Genomic DNA, 13,427 nt, shown 5'->3' with positions numbered 1-13,427 from the left:
CTGAGTCCGGACTTGAGGCAGACGCTGAAATAACAGAGGAAAGCCTGTGGCAGCCTCTGCGGTTCTCCTGTTCCTTTAAGCTAAAATCATCAGCAGCCAGGGCACATTTTGCTATGACCGTGTTGCCGGGCAACGGGCTCCCCCTACTGGCTGCTACCGTAAGAAAAAATAAACACCTTGAGCACTAGGTGCTGCTCTTCTAAGGTTTTTATTACAAAGCCCAGTGCCCAAATCCAGCTTCCCGTTCAGAAAGGAGCTTGGGAATTCATGCTGTTAGGGTCAGAGGGGCGTAACTGGGTGAAACTTCAGTGCAAAGAAAGGGATGTGGAATGTTCCTTGAGCACGCACTTTAGCAAATCATGCTTTTGATCCTGTTACATGCTCAAAGATGGCTGCTAACGCTTCACGGTGTGTGTGTGTGTGTGTGTGTGTGTGTGTGCTATCTGATGTTATCTGAACCAAAACGTAACTCTCTGGTCCGCCTCGGTTGCTGTATGTAGCCTCCGGTCACAATTTTGGCTGTAGCTTATTCTCATTCTAGTAGGGAGCCTAAAATGACAGCTCAGCAGATTTTCAGCAACCACCACTATGATAGGATAGCCAGTTCGCCATGCAGTAGGCAGGTAGATAACTGTATGGGCTGTCCATATGTTGGGCAGCTCAGGGAAGCTTGCTGCTAAACCGGGGGAAAGGGCCCCTCTATTGTCCGTGGTTTCAACAGTCCCCAGATCCCTGCACAAGGAGCTGCGGTCATTCAATGTTGTACTGTTGTAACTTGTGCAGAGTACATGCCTAAGAAATGTTTGCTGAATTAATGAATGAATGGCGTCTGCTCCTACTTCACTCAGTACTAGTTGTCAGAAACGGTGGGTCTTTCAAAGTCTGGATGAACTGGCTCGTTCTCTGGAAAGCCTTTCTCGTTCCCCAACAGCTGGAAACCATAGCTGCTTCCTCTGGCCTCTGACAGCTTCACATCCAGGTGGCAACTGCAGCGTCATTTGTGTGTGCACTCAGCAACCTACTCCCACCTGCAACCCTATCAGCAACCCCTGCAGACAAACACACCCTCGTTTCTCAGCTTCCTGTGGGATCTGGTACCTGGGTATTCATTGCATTTTTTCTTTTTTAAACTATGTTGGAGGAATTATGAACTGACATTTTAACACTTTTCCCACGGAAATAAGAGACATTTAACAGCATTTCATAGACCTTGGGAGGGGTTCTCTCTCTCTCTCTCTTTTTTTTTTTTTAAGATTTATTTATTTGAGAGGCAGAGTTACAAACAGAGTGGGGATTGGGGGAAAAAGAGAGAGAGAGGTCTTCTATGTACTGGTTCACTCCCCAAATGGCTGCAATGGCCAGAGCTGGGCCAGGCCAAAGCCAGGAGCCAGGAGCTTCCTCCCGGTCTCCCATGTGAGTACAGGGGTCCAAGCTCTTAAGCCATCTTCCACTGCTTCCCCAGGCTATTAGCAAAAAGCTGGATTGGAAGTGGAGCAGCTGGGACTCGAATTCGTGCCCATATGGGATGCTGGTGCTGCAGGGTGGACCAGGCTGAATCCAGGAGCCAGGAGCTTCTTTCAGGTCTCCCACATGGGTGCAGGGGCCCAAGGACTTGAGCCATCCTCTGCTGCTTTCCCAGGCACATTAGCAGGGAGCTGGATCAGAAATGGTACCACCGGAACTTGACTTGGTGCCCAAATGGGATGCTGGTGTCTCAGGCAGATGCTTAACCTACTATGCCACAGCACTAGGACTTCATTTTTCTTTTTATTTTACTGACAATCTGTATTTTTTAGGATTAGATGTAATAAATTCTCATAGTGAAATCTCTCTTCCTCCACATGATAAATGTACTTTTGCTTTTATATTTTGGCTGCAATTTTTTAATCCTTATATTAAGTTTCAACACATACAACAAACTAAAGGACTTCAAAAAGTTGGGGAAAATGGAATTAATGTATAATGGGAAATTTCCACAAACTTTTTGAATCTCCCCATACTGTATGTTTTCTGAGACCAATGAATAGTTTTCCTAAGATTTTTCTGTATAAATCTTTTTGATTGTTATCAAAATAACTAGCAGAAAATAGAGAAATAAGCCCCAGATCCCTAGTGGCTGGAAAAAATCAAGATATATAGTTTCAGTGTCAAAGTTATATATTAAGTGGTTGAGGTTAAGTTTGACTTTTATAAAGTCAAATAAAAGGATTATGCAAGTTGGCTGTGTGTGAGAATGGTGGTTTTCAGAGTTGACCTGTAATACAGAAAGGGTTTTGGTCAATATCTTTCAGCTTTGCTTATTATTATTCTTAAAGAAGAATTTATCCATTTGAAATTCAGAGAAACAGGGAGAGGGAGAGACAGAGATCTTCAATCCATTCGTCTACTTCCCAGATGGCCAGGGCTAGGCCAGACCAAAACCAAGAGCCAAGAGCTTCATCCAGGTTTCCCACTTGGGTGGCAGGGACCCAAACACCTGGGCCATATTCCACTGCTTTTCCCAGGCCATTAGCAGGGAGCTGAACTGGAAATGGAGCAGCCAAGACTTGAACCAGAGACTATATGGGATGCCAGTATTGGAGGTAGCGGTTTTACCTGCTATGCCATAACTTCAGCCTCTTGCTTATTTTCTTTTAAAAGATATGTTTTATTTATTTGAAGCATAGAGTTAGAGAGAAAGCAGAGAGAGAGGGAGGAGGAGTGGTGGGAGGTGGGAGAGAGAAAGAGAGAGGTATCTTCTATCTAATGGTTTACTCTCCCAATGGCTGCAATGGCTGGGGCTGGGCGAGCCCAAGACCAAGAGCCAGGAGCTTCATCCGGGTCTCCCACATGGGTGTCAGGGGCCCCAGCACTTGGCCCCTCATCTGTTTCTTTCCCAGGAGTATTATCAAGGAACTGGATCAGAAGGGGAGCTTCTTAAATGGGTGCTCATATGTGATGCCAGCATTGCAGATGGCAGCTTAACCAACTCTGTACTGCAATACCAGCCTCAAGCCTTGCTTGTTTTTTGAAAATAAATTTTATGATGTATATTTAAGTTACAGAACACCATGTTGTACGATACACATATAGCACAGTAGTTAGTATGGTGGAACACACTAACATACCTGTTATCTCACACAATTACCCACTTTACACCTTGACTTAAAAAAGGAGGGGAGGGAACATTGCCATTTGTGACAACATAAAAGAAAATATTGCATGATCCCATTTCTAAACAGAATAAAAACACAAATGCTCAAAAACAGAGAGTTGGGGAGTGAGACAGTGGTTACCAAGAGCAAGGGGAGATGGGAGGAGAAACGAGGAGATGAAGGCCAAAGGATGCAAAATAGCGGGCGCGAGGGATGAGTAACCTGAAGACCCATGTACGACATGAGGACTGTTTGTCCCAACACTGTGCTGCCTTCAGACTTGATTATTTAATTGTAAATCTGCTTTTAGAATCTCCTTTGCCTGCCTTGCCTTGTATTATCACTTTTTAGCCATTACAATTTCCTCAGCAAGTTTTAGACCCCTGTAAGTGCCTATTTCTTTTCCATTTTTCCCTCATTGTAAAGGAGTCTTGCTAACTTGACCATGGCTGAATGTCTCTCTGTTCTTTTCATTCTGCTTGCTTCAGGCTAAAAAATGAACCAGATCACCCATGAACATTTTAGTTCGAGACATTTTATTAAGTACATCATTGAGTTCCTATTTCAGAATGACCATGTGATATTATAGATCAGAATAAAAATACGAAAAGATACTGTTCTTTTTGAAGGAAAAAAAAACAATTCCAAATAAAATTACATGAGTTTAAAAACATTTGAAATGCATCCTCCTTTTCCTACTACATGGTATAAAAAGAGGGATTAGCACAAATCCTGTGATCTTTACTCTTTCCAGAAGGACACTATCTGGTATTTGCTGTCTTCTACCTGGGAAATCATGCAACAATAGCTTAGAGAGAAAGATGAGTTATGAGTTTTCAAAAATGCAGTTTCTAAAAAAAAAAAAAAACAGAAAACAGCTGTTAGCACTTTACAGCTTTGAATAAACTTAAAAGGACAACAGAGAGAGGAATTTGACTTCTCTGGCCGCTATTCCCTGTTAGGTTTTACGTGATCAAGAGAAATCTGTTTGCAGGACAAACTTGTACTCTGTATAATGGATGTGTTATTTCTTATTTACTGTTCAGTTATAAAGGGTCAAATGCTCCACTGTGAGGGCTCATGGCACTGGCTGGAGGCAGTAAGGTGTTGGCAGGTGCCAGTCAGCCTTTCCCTCAGAGCTGGGGCAAGTGCCTCTGGTTTGATCTGAGACTTCTAAACACTTCGTAGACTCTCTCATGTACCCCCTACATCATTTTCTCAATTTTGTGAGCAACGTTTGTAATGTGGAAATTATTCATAGGGAACTGAGATAGGACCACCAAATTAATTTCCATGTCCAATCAAAGCCAAGTGGTTTCCCTTGCTGCCAAGTGGATTCCCTGGGGCTACCATAATTTGGCACTGTAATATAGTTCAAGTACCATTGAAGGCATAAAGGTGATTTTAAATCAGGTGTACACAGAGAAAATGAACTATGAGGACAGTAAACCTTATTGCGAAGGTGCAAACCCACCAGAACCCATTTGGCAGGAGATTATAGATGACAGCACATAGATTTTTGTCCTTGATGCTGGAATGCATGATCTAAAAGAAAACAGCCCTTTTCTGCCTGAACTGAAATATGGAAGTACTGTACTTATCTTAGACAATAGAGAGGGGAACCAGGGTGGGGCACAACATGAGGGCAGGGGATACAGTCATATATATGAGATTCCACTTTCCTGTACCTTTATTTTCCTTTTGAGATTATTGAGGGCTGTGAAGAATCATAAGGGAGGCAGAAAGAAAAAGTAGAAAAGCAAACCTCTTCCATCTCTTTCCCTAGGCTCTTTTTCTTACAGTTTGTTCTTTATTGAATCTGGGCATGATTGGAGGATTTAGTTTTGAATTGGACTGAAAATTCAAATGCGCATATCTTGTCTTCTTATCAGCCCTTTACAATCTATGGTGACTTGCAGTGAGACAGCATCATCTATTGCATGCCGTGAAGCCCCAGCACTGTGTAAAGCAAACATGACAATTCATTTGTGCCCATATCATAGAGAAACTGTCAACTGGAAAGGGTGGTAAAAAATTATAAAGAAAATTTAAAAGTTCTTTGATTGCAGCAAAGCATATAATAGAATCACTCAGGAAACTGAGATGTAATGGTGTTTGATTTTAAAATCATGGTCTTCAGTAGTGCTGTGTGACTAGTGCCTTGTGTCATTGTACACTGTATTTCATCAGTGCTTCTGAGGTTTCCAGTAATTAAGATGAGTGCAGATCTGCTCACATATTTAGCATAGTGCGGCTGGGGCATTATGTTGCCCAGAACATATTCATATGACTGAAGATGAGCTTTCTCAATTTTTCTTGGCAAAATAAGAACAATGATATTTCTGCTTGGAAAAATCTTTGCAACTGCTTTGGAAGTATTTTCCTTTATAAAAATCAAAACTATCTCTCTCCTCTCTCTCTTTTTGTGTGTTTTGGTAAACTAGTTCTGGCATCTTCTCTGGATAGATTGCATTTTTCCCTGTCATCAAGAAAAGTTGCAAATGCCCAACACAATCAGGGTTTTTGTCCCAAGCCAGGGAAGAATTCCTGTGTCTCAACTGCATGTCCATTAGCAAAGAGAAATCCTGCATTCAAAGGCCAGCTGGTTTTGAGAAGGTTGTCTGCGTTGAGCAACCACGCTAAACTTTGGGTGGACTTTGGATACAATAAAAAGGGATTTTGTTTTCTGTTGGCTTCTCTACCATGTTTGCTGGGATGCTGATGTGCTACGCTGGATCTGAGTGACTTAATTCACTTGTGGCCTCTCATTCATATCAAGATTCTGGAATGAGTTTTGAACATGACATGGTTTGTGTTCATGAAGTTGTTGACATGTGTTCTACTTTGCATCCTTTGTACGCTTTTTTGTAAGTGTTATGATTAATATGCATAAATTTTGATTGTTGAAGCACAATGGAAGTTTTGATATTTTTGAAAATAATTGAAAAAAATTCTTTATTTGAAAAGCAGAATGACACAAGTGAGAGAGAGAGAGGTCTTCCATCATCCAATTCACTTCCCAAATGGCTGCCGTAGCCAGGACTGGGCCAAGCGGAAGCCAGGAGCCAGGAGACTGCATCAGGATCTCCCAAAACAGATGGCAAGGGTCCAATTACTTGGGCCATCATCTGCTGCCTTCCCAGGCATAGTAGAAGGAAGCTGGGTGGGTAGTGGAACATCGGAGACTAAGCCAGCCCTTATGAAATGGGATTCTGGTGTCCCAAGGGGCAGCTTAACCCCCTGTGCCACAACGCCTGCCTCTACAAACAACTTTGTACTGCATTTCCCTTTCTGATAAGGGGATGTAAGGGAAGAGAAGGAGAGGGAGAGGCACCTTGGGTTTAAGTGCAGTTCATTCTGAGTTTGTAAATCAAGTTTGCTTTACGTCAGACATTTCCAAATATTTCCAAATATTGTTATAGCTAAATTCCACACACATTTTTTAGCCTCCACTTTCCCTAGAGGTATGTCACTCTTTTGGTGGGCATCAGAGGGATAGAAAATAAGGAAGAAGACATTGATTACACATTGATCAGGTGTGTCGCTCCCCCTCTTCATGGAGGAACGACACAGGACCCTGCGCTGTTCTTTCGTCTGCTCGGCCTCCCCGGGTTTGCTGCTGGTTCTTCCTGGGTTGGCTGCTGGTCCTTCCCGGGTTGGCTACCGTCCCTTCCACCTCCGTGGAAGGGCGGTTCCCCCTGCCACATTCCCCACTACCGCGGGGGAGCGGCACACCGCCGGCCGGCTCTCTCGGGGGCTGCACAGGTGTTCCCTCAGATAGATGTTCCTCTTAGATGTTCCTGGTGCATGCCGTCTCTCTCCTCCTTTATAGTCCTCCTCCGCCAATCCCAACTCGGCTGCCCACACACCGAGTACGCTGCTCTCCTCCAATCAGGAGCAGGATCAGCTCCTGGAGGTCAGCACTCAAGTTGGCAAGAGGCAGCTGCGTAGAAGCTGTTTCCTCCTCTCCCAGCGCCATATTGTGGGAGAGCAGATGCATAGAATAAGTCTTAATTCCAGTAACTTAGTCTAGTCCGGGTTGCTCCCCACAGATCCCCCTTTCTTTTTATTTTTTGGCGTTGATACGCGCCTGTCTTCGGTGTCCCGCGGCACACACTCTGCTCTGCTTGCTAGAGTTGCCCACAGGTGCTTACAAGTCCTACCAATCAGGCAAACCGAATCCAAGCCTTCTCATTGCGGTATTGTGGGGAGACTTATTGATGTTAATTCGTGCCTGTCTTCGGTGACCTGCGGCGCATAAGCTGCTAGCCGCCCGCAGGTGCTCACCACCTCCCTAATCAGGCAGACCGAATCCAAGCTCTCTCATTGCCATGTTGTGGGGAGGCCTTATTTTTCTCTATTTCCCTATCTCCGGGCATTCCTATTTGTCCTATTTTACTTCTATCTACCAGCATTCCTATTTCTCTCATTTTACTTCTAAACTTGTGTTTCTCTTATCCCTGCGGCTTCCCGGCGCCCACCCCGAGGCTGCTTCTCGGCGGCTTCCCGGCTCTGAGCCGCTTCAGCCCGCACTTCTCCCATCTGCGCGGCTTCCCGGCTTTGCGCGGCTTGACTTCGCGCTCTCCGCGGTCTCCACGCCCTTCGTGTCCACACCACGGCCTCGTGCCAGCCCCGCGTTCCCTATCTATTCACACCCCGTGCTCTCTCTGCACGCGGCGGCTTCCGCGAGTCACACAGCGTAGCTTACGTCTCCGCCACTAGCATTCAATCCAAGTTCCCCGGACTAACCTGGCGAATTCCAACCTGGCGGCCCACGTCTCTGCCTCTGGTTCCAGATCTTCGCCTCTTGCTCCCCGGGGTGACTTGAAGAATTCCAAGCTGGCTTACGTCTCCGCCTCGGCCTGCACTCGCGGCTTCATCCTCCCTAACATATTTTTCTACACGGTATGTTTCCCTAAGTTTTCTTCCAACAATATTCCTCCCTCATTTCTCCTGGCCTCTCCCCACAGTCTGTATCCAAGTCTAAGTTTCTTATAGGTTTCACTTTCACTTTCAACCTGCAGTCCGTATCTGAGTCTAAGTTTCTTCTTGCTTTCACTTTAAATCCTAACTTCTTTCCCACAGTCCGTATCCGAGTCTATGCCTAGGCTTTTGATAGCTTCTTCCGGCACCTATTCCGTCCGGCTTTTCCCTAGGCTCTTTGCTAGTCTCTCTCTCCGGTATTTTCCACTTCTTCCCGTTTCTTCCCTCCTAGGTTTCCTATCCGAGTCACGGCACCATTATGTCATTCCCCGTCTTTGTGGAGGAACGACACAGGACCCTGCGCTGTTCTTTTGTCTGCTCGGCCCTCCCCGGGTTTGCTGCTGGTTCTTCCTGGGTTGGCTGCTGGTCCTTCCCGGGTTGGCTACCGTCCCTTCCACCTCCGTGGAAGGGCGGTTCCCCCTGCCACATTCCCCACTTCCGCGGGGGAGCGGCACACCGCCGGCCGGCTCTCTCGGGGGCTGCACAGGTGTTCCCTCAGATAGATGTTCCTCTTAGATGTTCCTGGTGCATGCCGTCTCTCTCCTCCTTTATAGTCCTCCTCCGCCAATCCCAACTCGGCTGCCCACACACCGAGTACGCTGCTCTCCTCCAATCAGGAGCAGGATCAGCTCCTGGAGGTCAGCACTCAAGTTGGCAAGAGGCAGCTGCGTAGAAGCTGTTTCCTCCTCTCCCAGCGCCATATTGTGGGAGAGCAGATGCATAGAATAAGTCTTAATTCCAGTAACTTAGTCTAGTCCGGGTTGCTCCCCACAAGGTGGACATAGCTTTGGTGTGGTTCCTGACACTTTAACATCTCCCTCAGAGTCCTAACTCAATCCCCACTTTTGTTCAGAGCTTTAGAAAATGAAGCAAATAGTATGTGAACTGCCATCAGAGGAGCTTCTGTCAATAGGGCTTTGAGGATCTTTTCTAAGGGGCTGATTCAGAGGTCAGCCAGGGCTGACAGTCGGTGCCAGGGAAGGTTCCTTCCCAACACGGGATGCCATCGCGGTAAGGAGGGCTCAGGGATGTCTGGGCATCTTGCTTGGGAGGCAGTGGGTGATGCTGAGCTTATGCTGGGCTCATGGCAGCTGCAAACACACTTTCTGAATACTCTGCCTTGGGGAAGTCAAGGGCCTGCATCTGTGTTCTAACACCTGCTCCCTGAAAGAACTTCTACGCTGCCAAGATATTGGAGATTGACTAGAAGAACAAGACTTTCTAGTATAGATTACCCCTGGTAGGCACAAGGAACTGATTCCAAGACCCCCTCAGACACCAAAATCTACAAATGCTCAAATCTCTTCCATAAGTGGTGTAATATTTGCATATTACCTATGCATGAAAACATCTCTAGAGTACTTACAGTGCCTAGTACAATGTAAACTCTAGGTAAGTAGTTGTCCTACTGTAATGTTAAGGGAAAAATTCCAAGGAAAAATCTGTACCTGTTTAGCAGAGACACATGATCATAGGCCTAACGACAGAGTGTATGAACAAGATCCTGGAAACAAAGCTCCAACAAGTAGCTGGAGAGAGACTGATCTGTCACTTGGTGGGAAGCTGCAGCTGGTTGTGCCTACTCAACACTTCATTCACAGGGACTCAGCACAGCACTCCGTGTGCGGCAAATCCAAGTTTTGCTTTTTGGAAATCTCTGAAATTTGTTTAAAGAAATCTTTTCGGTTCCCAGTTGGTTGGGTCTGTGAATTGGAGCCCACAGATAGGGAGGGTTGATTGTAGTTTTGCTTGACTGGCAGGGTAAGTAAATGACAAAAGAGTATCTCATGACATTCTAGAGATGGAGAGATTTATAAACAGCTCTTGCTTACAGGATACCTCGGAGTTGAAATAATTATCAGACAGACCATGTCTCTCAAAGAGGTTTCTAGATGCTTAATTCTTAAAACTTCCTACAACAGTGTAGGACACATTTGGAAGATGATTTTTACATAAACACAATAATCTGCAGAAGTTCCTTGAAGGGAGTTTTTCCCTCCTTGTATTGCATGATTAGTATCAATGAATAATTTAGAACCCATAGACTAATGTAATTAATACTGATACCAAAATGTTTAAAACTATTTAAAAGAATTTATAATGCTTCCTTCTAAACAGGCATTGCTTTTCAAGCTTTTGCTTAAACTTATTATGTTACATTCCAAGCTTTTAAACCTTTGAATTAAAATGAAATCTGAATGAAGTTAAAATAGACAACAGGGAGTTTTAAGTCAAATGAGGCTCTTCAATAAAATACATTAGAGTGGGCATTTAGCTTAGCAGTTAAGATGCCTGTGTTCCATTGTAGAGCGCTTCGGTTTGATTCCAAGCTCTAGCTCCTGAATCTGGCTTCCTGCTAATGAAGACCCTGGGAGGCAGCAGGTGATGGCTCAAGTAGTTGCATCCCTGGCACCCATGTGGGAAAATCAGATTGAGCTCTGAGCTCGGCACTTTGGCCTCGCTCACCTCTAGCTATTGAAGCATTTGGGGAATAACCCAGCATATGGGTGCTCTCTATATTTCAAGTTTAAATAAATGTTTTTAATTTACAGGCTAGTTATAAAACTGATGAAAAGACAGACTAGGAGCTAGGATGAAAACACAGACAATGGAAGGAGGCCTGTGGGATGCTAGGGCTTCTGGAACATGGGTGGGCTCGTGGGCCCAGGGCTTGCATTGCTCTTTGTCCAGATCCTCAATTCCTTGTGAATTCTATGGTTATTTTTCTATAGGCTTTTAAAAATATTTATTTATTTGTTTGAAAGAGTAACAGATAATGGGGGAGGGAGATAGATAGAGAGTAAGGAGGGTGGAGAGAGAGAGAGAGAGAGAGAGAGATCCTCCATCCTTTGGTTCACTCCCCAAAAGGCCACAGCAGCCAGGGCTAGGCCAGGTGGAAGACAGGAGCCTGGAATTCAATCTGGGTCTCCCACATGGGTGGCAGGGGTCCAAGCATATTCCACTGTTTGTCGGATTCATTAGCAGTAGGCTGGATCAGAAGTGGAGCAATCAGGACATGCGCCTATACTCACATGGGAAGCAGGCTTTGCAGACAGCAGCTAAACCCATTGTAGCACAATACTAGACCCTTCCATTGGCTTTTTTAAAAAAGATTTATTTATTTGTTTGAAAGTCAGAGTTACAGAGAGTGAGAGAGATCTTCCATCCTCTGGTTCACTCCCTAAATGGCCACAATGGCCAGGGCTGGACCAGGCTGAAGCCAGGAGCCAGGAGCTGCTTCTACACCTCCTGCATCGATGGTATGGCCCCAAACACTTGGGTCAGCTTCTGCTGCTTTTCTCCATTAGCAGGGAGCTGGATCAGAAGCTGGGACAGGAACAGGTACCCCATGGGATGCCAGCATCACAGGTAGCCACTTTACTTGCTGTGCAACAATGCCAGCCCCCATAGGCTCTTATAATCTCTACTCTCCCATTCCCACACAAACATCTTAGCTCCTCTTACTGCTCTAGGACAGCGAACTTCAGTCCCATGCTAAGGAGAGTTCCCGTATCTAGTTCCTGAAGCAGCTTTTGAGCTGTGCCCGAGTCTGGGTGATCCCCTCTTCCACCCTCAGAGTTCACATCTAGGAACAGAATGATGACCTCTCCTGAGGACAAACCCCTTCCAGTTCTCCACTTCCACCACACAGACCAGAAGAAAGAAACCCTACTTCCTCAGCTTTCCTTCATATTGCGTTGTCATTGGAGGGAATCTCTAGCACGGGAGGCAAACATTAGTATCTGAAGAATCAGTTACAAATCGCACACTGACAACATCTCTAAGAGGATTTCAAAAAGCTCATGGAAAAATGGAATTCGAAGATAAGTTTGTATGGGAACAAAAAAATTGAAATCCTTGCCTATGAGAGGTCTTCATAAAATTCACGGAAAAATGGGGGCCGGGGCTGTGGCGTAGCGGGTAAAGGTGCCACCTGCAGTGCTGCCATCTCATATGGCCTCCGGTTCTAGTCCTGGCTACTCCACTTCCAATCCAGCTCTCTGCTGTGGCCTGGGAAAGCAGTAGAAGATGGCCTGGGCCCCCGCACCCGCGTGGGAGCCCCAGCAGAAACCCCAGGCTCCAGGCTTTGGATTGGCGCAGCTCTGGCTGTTGGGGCCATCTGGGGAGTGAACCAGTGGATGGAAGACCTCTCTCTCTGTCTCTGTCTCTCTGCCTTTCCTCTGTGTAACCCTGACTTTCAAGTAAATAAATAAATCTCTAAAAAAAAAAATTCATGGAAAACACGTACAAAAGGGGTATGCATGGATTTCATCCTTTTCTTGCTCTAACATAAACTTGTCTTTTCATTTCATTTTCTACAAAATTTTGGAAGCACCCTCTTCTGTGCAAGCTGCAGATAGGCCTTAGCAGTTGTCACTTGCTAGTTCCCTAGCAGTTGTTGTATGACATGACGATTCCGTGTGTTCAAGTCCTGAGTCCTCCATTAGCACACCATTTTTAGATGAGGGTGCAAAACTCACCTTGCTGTATACTAGTCACAGGAAGATACTTACCAAAGCATTATTCTTGTGCATTTTTTTCTTTTTTTGGATGAGGACCCTGAAACACAGGGATGACAAAAGATTGCTTTTCCTCCTCCGGCTTGTGCAGGCTTCCCTGCTCACATCCTGGAAATCAAGATGTTACCCCTACTCCTGCTATTTTGCAACAAGGTGACTTTTAAGCACAAATTAGTTTTTGATTGTTTCAAAGACCAGGTTGAATTCATTAAAACTGTGGCCTGGGAACAGACCCAAGTTTCCTCCTATTTAGCTAAAAGGCAGAGCTGGCCTGACACGAGCTAATTTTGCTTCCACTCATGTTAAAGTGCAGCCTGCACGTCCTTCCGGTCGAAGGCAGCATCACCTTAGCTGAGCCACCCCCACTTCCTCCCTGTCCTCCCTCGCGCCTGGGCAGCCGGGGGCTGAATCCACTCTGTGCCCTCACCAGGTGGGCAGAGGTGAGGTTAATAGTCAATGTTCAGCTCTGTTGAACGCTTCAATGCTAAACTCCTCTAAGTTCAGATAAGTTCTACCAAGGAAAGATGAAGCATGTCAAATGTTCTCAAGGAGAGAGCATTTTTATTTTAATTAGATTAGTTTTGCTGTCATTCCAAAGTGAAAAAGCCACTATTATAAAAAAATATGTGAAGTAGCAGATTAATAGTGAAATAATTTATAACTGCTGATCTTTGATTTTTGTTAATATTTAGTATCAAATGAAGATTACTGATTCATAATTCATTTGCCTTACTCACATTTGCAGTTAACAAATTTTTTTAAACTGAAGTAAGACAACATTCTAGTTTTC

At 45.1% G+C, this 13,427-nt stretch overlaps 1 protein-coding gene across 1 annotated transcript in view; it reads left to right on the top strand.

The window, feature by feature from the left end:
• PXDNL (peroxidasin like) overlaps positions 1–13,427 on the top strand; it is a 519,551-nt gene that overhangs the window by 55,046 nt on the left and 451,078 nt on the right. The gene's annotated exons all lie outside the window — the stretch shown is intronic.

Source organism: Oryctolagus cuniculus, chromosome 6, assembly GCF_964237555.1.
Source record: "Oryctolagus cuniculus chromosome 6, mOryCun1.1, whole genome shotgun sequence".
Classification (NCBI taxonomy): Eukaryota; Metazoa; Chordata; class Mammalia; order Lagomorpha; family Leporidae; genus Oryctolagus; species Oryctolagus cuniculus.
The sequence above is the reverse complement of the archived record's forward strand: the minus strand, read 5'-3'. Positions and strand labels throughout refer to the sequence as shown.